Source organism: Ischnura elegans, chromosome 8, assembly GCF_921293095.1.
Source record: "Ischnura elegans chromosome 8, ioIscEleg1.1, whole genome shotgun sequence".
In the NCBI taxonomy this organism is placed as follows: Eukaryota; Metazoa; Arthropoda; class Insecta; order Odonata; family Coenagrionidae; genus Ischnura; species Ischnura elegans.
Genome location: NC_060253.1, coordinates 19,205,212 through 19,213,589, shown reverse-complemented (window position 1 = coordinate 19,213,589; position 8,378 = coordinate 19,205,212). Strand labels below are relative to the sequence as shown.

Genomic DNA, 8,378 nt, shown 5'->3' with positions numbered 1-8,378 from the left:
TTTTATGTTGATAAGAAGCAACATCGGCTTATTATGGGTTAACTGTGGCATTATTGATTAGACTTTACCCGTTGGCGTATCTGTAGAAGGCGGTATGTTTTAGGATAGTTGGGTTCAGAGTCCTCTATATTGCCATATAATAACTACGAAGTTGAGTCGTCGCAGTCGGCCATCTTCACTCTCATCATTAATGGCGGTCTGTGTTGTAGCATAGGCGTAACGTCGAGTTGGTGCAGTTTTTTACATTTTTGTAATTGATAAATAAGAGAGATGGGCGGTTCTTCTGCACCAAACTGTTCCATTAGTTGTAGGGATGTGTACCGCGCTTTTGTTTTTCCTTGTAATCCTCAGGTAAGGGCTAAATGGCTACAAATGTGGGGGATGGATGAGTGGCAACCATAGCCGTCTTCCACTATTTGTGAGGTGAGTTAGAAGTTGATGTAATTCAATGTATTGGGTAAGTATTCATATGAAGATCAAGTTCTTACTTAGTTACGGCATAATTTGATGAAAGGCTGTGATTTACTTCAAAGATTAATACCTTTGCCAATCAGTTTTACGTTGTATACGTAATGTAAACAGAAAAGAGTGCATAATAATTCCTGCTATTGTTGAGAGTTTTTCATGTATAGGTTTAAGGTTATTTGTGTCAATGGTTTTTAAACTTTGATAGTGTCGTAATACTGATACAATTAACCCGTGCTACATTCAATTAATTAATTTAAACAATAAACTAGAATTCGCAACTTATTCACACAATGGAATGTGGTAAGTTGTTATTATTTCGTCGCGTGAAAGTTACACTTGTAAGTGTCCTTGAAAGTTATACCTGTAACATATAAGTGCTTTCACGTTTGAAATATCGTGAGGAACTTTACGTGTGATACAATCAATGATACCAGTTTTCATTAAAGACTTACTGAAATCATGTAATATTCATGTCCCTTTTGGAACTATATGCTGTTGGTAACGAATGTTTGTAGGTAATTGCATTCGAATCCATTTTGGATTTTACACCTTGTAATTACATACGATTTATATAAGCCGCGAAACCTTCCTTAATTAATATTATAGTCAACATATATTACATGCATGTATTTATTTAGCCATTTAATCATTATGAAAACATTTTCCTGCGAGTTTTCCTTGCCACAGGTGCACTTATACGAATCAAAATTTGAATCCGCTCGGAAGAGAGGCTGGAAAATATTAAAAGCCCAATGATGTTCCGACGATTTTCGGCGTCGCGAAACGTCTGAAGCCTGTTACACCATGAGAAGACCTCTAATATTCGATTGCCGGTCTTGAATTGAAAGTCTTTTCCTTTGCTGAAGTTGAAGAGCCATCGAGTGTGGTATGTACGTATTAAGGTTGTTCTGTTATTCATACTATTGGCATTTGCTGAGAGAGTGTGTTTATGATGTTATCAGTGTCAGTGCATTGTGATGAACGGTATTATTATTGGTGATAACGAAGTATTGTGGCACCGTTCAATTGGGTTATTGTCTATCAGTCATCTGGTTGTTGGGCTTTGTTTTCTTTTGTTCATCTTGAGTAGCATTTTCAATTCCATCGTCCTTTGCTGTAACCCACATACCTACGCTCAACAGATAGCACAAGTTTCACTGCCCACTTATCTCTTCTTATGACGATTAACTTATGAAATTATTCAAAAGTAGCGCGAACGGCTGTCCTGTTTAGATTATTAACCAGCCTGAGAGACAATTACCCATTAGCTCTAGGCTGTAAAAATATGATTGTACAAGTACTATCGATCCCTTTATAAATGGGTTCATTGGAAATGTTTCTTACAAAAAACTGGTGGATTGATAGTGATGCCAGGGCATTTATTAGGGAATGGCATCAACAAAGCATTTATGTATCCTCATCGTCCATTCAATAGTTTAGGTTCTCGGTGTCAGGCGCTGCCTGAAGTATTATTATTAAAAGGAAGTGGTAATTAAACATACTCTTTAATTATTGGTTCAAGTTTGTACAAAGTAAGAAGTGGCAAGCATGCACAAGCAAGTGATATCTCTACTTTCCCTTCTTAGCTTCATTGTATTCTTGGGGTCTGTGAACTAATTTACAAATCAAAAACATTGCTGATATTGACAATTCAAATGATTTTGAAACTACCTTCATTTTGTGATACCATATTTGAACTTACTGCGGCTAAAGGAAGAAAATAAAGAGGACTTTTTAGTAATTAATTAAGAAGTACCTCATTGCTATTTTCATTGTTAAAGTCCTATTTGTTTACTTCTTTGAGAGAGTACTTCAATGCTATATTAAAATGTGAAATGATGCGAATTTTTTGTTTGAAACCAAAATCATTGACCAGTGGTTTCTCGATAGTTTTCCTTGGAAAAAATCATCTGTGTGTAATTCATGTTTGGCATAGTCGAAGGCTGGATGAATCCAAGGTCTTGTTTCTAGGATAGGTTAAGTGTTTTTTGAAGACTACATGCAGTCTTATGGGCTGGAGATATTGAGCATGTCTTTATTTGTGTGTTTATTCATGTCATAAGCACCTATATTACCCTGAGTCATGGACTTCTAAAATCTCTTGTACATAGTTTGTCTGTTTCTATTATGCCTCATTTTATTGTCTTTAGGTGGTGTAAGTCAATTCTTTCCTATCTTCCATACATGTCACCTGGACTTGGTATTTTGCTGAGATATGACTACTCAAGTAAAAATTTCTCCCTTGAGACTTGACTGAAACTGGGCTGAAACTACCTTGAAACTCACTGCCTTGCTTCTATGCTGAAACTGCATTGAAATTGAAACAAACCAGTGGAGTTTGGAAGAGGGATGGCAGTGCAGTAGCAGTGCAATTAAGAACTCCAGCTACTCCAATGAAACTCCCTTGGCCGACTAAACTGAAACTCCCTTGGCTAGCTACACTGAAACTCCCTTGGCCACTAACTAGACTGAAACTTCCTTGGCTACCAGCTAGACTGAAACTCCCTTGGCCAGCTAGACTGAAACTCCATTGGATAGCTAGGCTGAAACTCCCTTGTATGCCAGGCTGAAACTCCCTTGTTTGGCTGAATACATTTCCTCTACCCAATCCATTAAAATTCCCTCGTCAAATCATATGAATACAGTAAATTAACAACTTGCGCAACCCAGCCAACAGTGGATGATCACATAACAGATTTCTCCCACAATTTTGCATGCATGATAAGAGATAAAGGGTGGATAGGTGATTGCGATCAACAATAGTTATTATAACTGCAATGCCACAACATTTTTCAAGACACAATTTATTAGAACATGAAAATACATCAATAAATTAATAGCTGTTAAAAGCACATACAAAAATATTCCAAATGAAAGAAGTCATGGAAGTTAGATGCTCCTGAAAAAGAGAAGAAACATGACTGATGAGAGACCCAAACGACTTAACTCAAAATCAAATTAGCAAAATTGCACATGAAAAACTCTCCTTTACTTGGCTTATTAGTTATATGGTGCATTAATGTGAACCATTCAAATTATAGAAAGCAAAACTTAAATTATCACCGAGGAAGCATGCGCTTTGCATCATAGTTAAATGAAAAACGAAGCGATGACTCGTTACTTAGGCTATGTGTGAACTCCAAACGAAAACCACGTAAGATTCCAAAACATTCAGCAGTAACTAATAAGTATAAGCAGTAAATATACATTGCACTATAGCGAAACATACCCGCATTCCTTATTTCTTCGAAAGCCCGCTCGAGCTCACTGAGTCCGGTCCTCCGCAGGATGACTAACGGACGGCGCGGCATCCGCGGCATTGATGCCCGGTCGGTGTATTATCCTCCTCGTACGGGGCAGTCCGGGGTATCCATGAGGCAGGAAAAGTGGACGGCAGTCGCCAACGCGTCGAAAGAAGAATTCGTTATTGGCTGCATGACCCCCGAAAAAGGAGCTTGAAATCCTAAAACGTGCCTGGATTAAAACACGTATTCAATGTCAACGTTCTCACGGCTAAACATGGAAGGAATAAACATGCCATCAGAGAAGTTAAAACGCTTACCTCCAGTTATGACTGCAGTCACCACCACCGACCTCGTTCTCCCCTTCACCTTAATTTCGATTAATTCTTGCCGTTAACAAACGTCGAAGTACCGGGAAAATATTCATGCCATCAATCTTTTCATGCCAAAACCCACGCTCATCACTCGTCTTTCGCTCCTAGCAACTTGAGAGAAATAACGGCAACCGACAGCTTGACGCGCGGGAAAAGATGTACGTGTTGCCAAAAGCTAAATTTAAAAAATTCATTGCCGCTGAAAACAGGGGTCGCGTATATGTCCGGTAGAAGGGTTCCGTATGTTGGCAAAACTTAAAGTGGGTAGCACACGCGCAGCAAGGGAGAAGCAGTTCAAATTCATGAGGGAGAGGGGATACCCAAATGCTGCAGCAGCTCTGTGGCAGGGCAGTAAAGGCATACGGCAAGAGAGATTCAGTGGAGTTATTAAGTTGGCCTGGCCTATGAACCTACCGTCCAGTTCAGTGTCAGTGGAGCTCATGTGCAGCAAGGGAGAAGCAGTTCAAATTCATGAGGGAGAGGGGATACCCAAATGCTGCAGCAGCTCTGTGGCAGGGCAGTAAAGGCATACGGCAAGAGAGATTCAGTGGAGTTATTAAGTTGGCCTGGCCTATGAACCTACCGTCCAGTTCAGTGTCAGTGGAGCTCATGTGCAGCAAGGGAGAAGCAGTTCAAATTCATGAGGGAGAGGGGATACCCAAATGCTGCAGCAGCTCTGTGGCAGGGCAGTAAAGATATTCGGCAAGAGAGATGCAGTGGAGCCATAAATTCGACCTGGCCTGAGGCTATTGTCCAGTTCAGTATCAGTGGAGCAAACATGCAGCAAGGGAGAAGCAGTTCAAATGCAATGGACTCGCAAGGGAGAATGGCATCAGAGTTTCAGTTGAGTGCTCTTTTTCTTGTTGAGGACAAGGCAGTGCAGTGCAGTGACAAGGTTGTTTCAAGGCAGTTTGAGTGCATTCAGTGGAGTTTCAGCCCAGAATCAGCTCTTTTTCAGGGGAGAAATTTTTACTTGAGTATATAGTACTTTACTTTGTATATATACATGTGTTTATTTTGAAATGACGTATTTGTTAACATTCTCATTCATCTATTATGTTTTGAGAAATCAGCACATTTGTTGTAAAATAAGCATGCAGTCTTTGCTAATGCTTATAATCTATCAAATAAGGTAGCTTCTCAAATTGACAAGTTTTCTTGAATGTAAGATTAAACTATATCTATTGCAAGTTCTTTTATTTCACATTGCCTTTGCTTATATTCTGACAATTTTTCAGTTATACCATTTTTCATTACTTCCATAGCATCCAAATTGCTTCTTTACATTGAAAAAGTGTTTTCAAAATACTTCTGGAGTAATTAAATGGAGTCACTGGTTGCTCTTATGTTAAGCTGTTTTGGTGACTGTCTGATTTGAAAACTACCATCGTGTTTGCTAAAGTCATTCTGACACTTTGAAATTCAGTATCGTTTCTTGATTAATATACTTTGGATGCTATTATAATTATGCTTCTATTGCATTAAACTTGAGTGTCTTATTCAATAATGTGCATAAATGTTTCTTCATATCTGGGCTCATCATCTTGTTGCATCATTTAGAGGAACAGGGTGGGCAATATCTTGAATTCAGATCCTCCTAAATGGAGTGCTTAAGAATATTTTGGTACTGAATTTGGCCCATAATATTGTATGGATTAGCTTTTTTTATTTTCTAAGTGGATAGTCCTCTTACCAAGGTGTTCTGCAGTGCATATATTGTGCATTAAATTGAAATGCATGTTATGTGAATACCAGTGGTGATTTGTTTTATTCTTATATGTTACTCAAGTTCACTCAGTTGATGTCACCAAGATTATTCCTTTGTTCCAGATTCAATGCTGCCTGTTGTATCATGTTTGGAATTGATGGCTATATAATGGAACGACTTCTACAATGATCAGATACAATTACTGCATTTCATGTCCAAATAACCTAAGCAGAAGAAGCATGTGCAGCGCTATATTCACAGCAATCATCTTCTGCATTGGCATTGTGGTGTCACCATGTATTTTGCTTAATGAGAGAATATATCTGGAGTAGCAAAATGTATTTTTTCATAAATTTTCTAACTTGTTGTTTGTTTTTTCTATATTCAAGTTCAACACTCAGTCTAAATCATATTGAACTTCTATTATGTTAAAACTGATTCCATGGGGTGTCATCTATATTATTTATTTATGAGCAAGTGTTTGATGTTGCTCCACATAGCTAGTTATTAGAGCATCACTTCTGTCAGTGTTTACCTGGCCTTGATGTATTTTATACAAGAGTAATTTTTTATATGATTACCTCTTAACTACCTGTTCCATTGCTTTACTCTGGTAATTCACATAAGTGGTTACATTTTTGAGTTCTTTACATCAAATTTGAAGATGAGTTGCTGATATGGAATTCTCAATCTATTCAATAGCATGGAAGCACCTTTATTCTAATTCCTTAATTCCTACATAGGTATATTGGGCCTGGTTAAGTGGTTTTTCCCTCTTTGTTTGTTGTGTGTATACGCCCAGGAAAGAAAAACTGATTTCCAACCGTTTTGAACCTCATTTGAATCTGATCTGAATCGTTAAAATCTGATTTGACTCTGTCTTGACACTGATTTCCACTGGTTTCCAGCGGACAGGAAATGGAAGGAAGTGATTTGAATCTCATTTCCATTGTAACTGGTTTCCAGCTGTCTTCCACACGGACTGTATTGACACTGAATTGAATGTCATTTGAAACTCTTTTCCTTATTTATTGGCTTGAAAGTGTTTTCCACAAGTGCTTTCCAACAGAGTTGAATTGTGGAATGAATTTGAAATTCTCCTGATATGAGTGTCTTGTAGAAACCCATCTCACACAGGCTTTACCACTGCGTTGATTGGAAAATTACTTTTTTCTGATGTGTCAATGAGTATATTTAATTCAAAATCATGGTCAGAAATAAAATAATGACATAAAGGAGGAAACATGTACTTTGCCGTCTTGCAAAAATGCACGGGTGATGAAAAAATTTAATGTACATCATCCGCACTTTGTATTGCTCATCATTTCACCTGTTGGAACTCACTACCACCAATATACCAAACGGTACATAACTTGGGAATGAAAGCACGTAAAAACCTCACTTCGCATTTAAAAAAATATAGCCGGTATAGTGCTGCCACCTAACTACGAAAGATAGCAAGACAAAGTAGCAACGCTGACACCCGATTTCGTTTTGAATGTTTACGTGCTTGTGGTTGTCTGTTTTGTGCTAAAGTTATAGGGTGTGGAGAAAAAATAATCATATCAGTATTATTTAACCAGTGCTAAATTCTCGCAGCGTTGAATTTAGCCATTCGTGCATCTCTTCAGGTTTTAAGCGACAGTGAAATTCTTGATGTGATTTGGATCTTTTGTGTTTTCATTGAATAATTTATCTTTTGTTTACAGTTTTTGAGCGATTGCTAATATTTTTGTATGCAATATGTATAATATGTACGCGCGTTACGTCGCCGACGAGAACCTACCAGGATTTTCAGAGTATTGTGTATTTTGCAGGTTTGTTTGTGCTAAGTGAAACGACCGTGTTCATGTATAAACAGTATGGCAAGTTTCTTTAGTGAAACATACAGATGTGGTTGGCTTAATACTGAATCAGAATTATTTTCATAAGGCATGTAAAGAAGTCTTTCTTTCATAAAGGCATCTGAAATATTTTCTAGTGTTGTGATTTTTCTGTTAATCACGGAAAAATTTGTGTTCTTCGATAATTCAAGATTGTGAAATCTGATGTAAGTTGTTGTTCTGGTGCAATGATTGTTCTTTTACTCTTGGAAAACCTTGTGCCTTTCGATGAGTGTTCAAGATTTTTAGAACTGATAAACAGTGTGGAAAAGCACTACTAGTTTGTCAAACTCTCCTTCAAATGAGATTTCATCTGTAAATTCTGTGTTTACCTAAATTATTTCTAATGCATGACATTGAGATTTTAAGTGTATTCAGCCTCAGAAATTTACCAAATTAGATGACAATGTATTTTCAATTGAATATGTACTTTCAATGGAGTTTGTGGATACTTAATAAATACGTTAATAGAGCCTGTGTTATTTCATTGTGGTGGGAGACTTACATGAAGTTCATTTTGTTAGGCTGTATTTTGTAAACTTTTTTCTGCCGAGTCTACATCCAGGTTGATGATAGAGATGTAGAATGTGAAGTTAGAAACGTTGGTTGAGTGCAGCTCTGCGAAACTTGGAATTGGCGGAAATAACTCATGCATCAGCAAGTCATAGGAGGATTCGAGATTCAGATCGGTATGACGGTGAAA

At 37.7% G+C, this 8,378-nt stretch overlaps 1 long non-coding RNA gene across 1 annotated transcript; it reads left to right on the top strand.

Moving 5' to 3' along the window:
- The first annotated feature begins 1,207 nt into the window (after positions 1-1,207).
- On the top strand, positions 1,208-5,982 carry LOC124164021. Its single transcript, XR_006865935.1, has 2 exons — positions 1,208-1,354; positions 5,915-5,982. It is a non-coding gene; the product is annotated as an uncharacterized LOC124164021 (long non-coding RNA).
- Positions 5,983-8,378: the final 2,396 nt, after the last annotated feature.